Consider the following 2332-nt stretch of genomic DNA (forward strand, 5'->3'; position numbering starts at 1 on the left):
TCAGTGATATGGAACATTTGGTTACGGAGAAATGATGTAATCTTTCAGAACAATACAGTAGGCGTTGTAGAGTGTGTGACACAATCGTTTCTTAGTGCTGCGGAATGGTGTGGGAACTAGCTTATGTTGTTGATAGCTATGCCGAAGATGACATAAGAGCTAGTTAGTCTTGTTTTTACCTTATTCCGTATATGCTCCACTTCGAGTGTTGAGCTTTTTCTTTCTTTCAAAAAAAAAAAATATGTTTGAGTAAAATAAGATAAAAATATTTTTTAAAAAAAATATTTTAAAATGTAAATTATAATTTTTTAAAAAGATGTTTTTTATTTTTTAATATTTTTACTTTTATTATTAAAAATCTGTCAAACACCCTAAAAAATAAAAAAAATAAAAATTTATCGATTTAATGACGTTCAAATAAGCATTTGGTAATTGGTAGTATGTAGTAGTAGTAGTAATAATTTTATGCACTCTTGGCTTATTAATTTAATAAGGAGAAAAGATTAAATCTATTTTATGCAGAAAATAATATTGCACTCTTGGCTTATTAATTCAAATCTTAAAAAGATTATGGAGGTTTTAAATAAAAAGAGATATAATTCTTATTTGGAAAAACTACTATTTGTACCCATAAATTTTGTGAACACTGACAAAAGTACCCATCAAACAAGAAAACTAACGTTGTACCCATAAAAGATGGGTTCCGTGTGACAATAGTATCCAGACCGTAATTTTTTGTTGATTTTTTAATAAAATTCCCAAATTATCCCTTGTATCTTCTTCCCCAAATTTTAAATTTCGCAACCCATTACCATGTTCAACAACAGTCCCCTTCTGTCTCTCTTCACCATCATCATCATTAGAATCCAAAGTGAAATTCATGGAATTCTCCAACTGATGCATCTCAGCAAAACCAATCGGCCTGTAACTGGTAGCAGCAGAAGAAGATTCTAGAGATCCTCCATTCCTCGCAGAGATTACCGAATAAGCACCAACAGAAAGAACAACCATGAGAGCAAGTTGGCAGTTGAACTGAAGTGTGGCAAGGGCGCTGGCTCTGTGGTAGTCCATGTGGCCCTTGCACCTCAGAGTATAGTTTTCTCTGTTCAGCTGGTGCAGGGAGCACCCTTGCACCACCCAGCCGGAGAACAAAGCCAGGCCAATCTGAATGATCCACGTGCCCTGAAGGATGAAGCCCATTCCACGGCCCAATTTGGGAAAAGCGGAGCCCGGAGACTTCAATTCAAGAAAAGTGGAGAAAACACATACAGCGATAGGAACCAGCAAGAGACTGTAGTAACGATTTTCGACCCCGCTTGGATCCTTCCTCTGAAGGTAGAGAACAAGAGGAACTCTTGGACGAAGGCGAATGCGGCAAGGAGTTCTAATAATGATGAGGGAAAAGGGAGGGGGAAGGTGAAGAGAGAGAGGAGGGAGTAAGAGGGGAAGAGGAGGGCGATTGTAGGAGCTGGAGTTGGAGGACGGAGCCAATGGCATTGTTTGAGTTGTGTGCGTCGAAGAGGGAGACGAGGGAGTTGATGATGAAGAAGGCAGAGAAGATGGAGACGGAGATGGAGAAGAGAGAGGATTGAGATCGAGAATGGGAATCTTGTTTGCGGTTGGAGAAGGTGGCTTGGAGGGCTTCGTGGGAACTCACCGGAGGTGCAGAGGAAGAAAAGGGATTAGAGTTGTGAAATTTGGAATTTGGGGATGAAGATAGAAGGGTTGATTTGGGAATTTTATTAAAAAATTAACAAAAAATAACGGTCTGGATACTATTGTCACACAGAACCCATCTTTTATGGGTACAACGTTAGTTTTTTTGTTTGGTGGGTATTTTTATCAACGTTCACAAAATTTATGAGTACAAACAGAAGTTTTTCCTTTTTATTTAAGAAGCATTTTTAAAACACGAAAAGGAGGAGAAAAAAAAGGGGACTAGCTAGCTATGGCCTATAGGGATGGATTTATGGCTTTATGCATTCATAGTGTCGCTTGCACGCAATACATTCATAGAAGGAGAGCTTCAAGGACGAATAATGTTATTCTTAGAATTGATATATTTGGCATTTTAATTTCTTATAAAAAGATTTCATAAAGACATCAACTTTTCATTTTTTTTTCATACTAAAATTTGAGAGGCGAAAGCATATACATTATCTTTATATGGAGTTAATAAATAAAAATTATTAAATAATTTAATATATTTAATTAAATTATTATTTAATAATTATTAACTATTAATTTTATCTAAAAATAATTGTACATAAATTTCTACCAATTTGTGACAAAATAAAAAAAATATTGACCCCTCTAATTTATGCATAGGCAA

The 2332-nt window shown here is 35.7% G+C and overlaps 1 pseudogene; it reads right to left on the bottom strand.

Moving 5' to 3' along the window:
- Nucleotides 1-356: 356 nt before the first annotated feature.
- On the bottom strand, nt 357-1747 carry LOC112762740 (uncharacterized; annotated as a pseudogene).
- Between the last annotated feature and the right edge of the window lie 585 nt (nt 1748-2332).

This window comes from Arachis hypogaea, chromosome 17 (genome assembly GCF_003086295.3).
Source record: "Arachis hypogaea cultivar Tifrunner chromosome 17, arahy.Tifrunner.gnm2.J5K5, whole genome shotgun sequence".
In the NCBI taxonomy this organism is placed as follows: domain Eukaryota; kingdom Viridiplantae; phylum Streptophyta; class Magnoliopsida; order Fabales; family Fabaceae; genus Arachis; species Arachis hypogaea.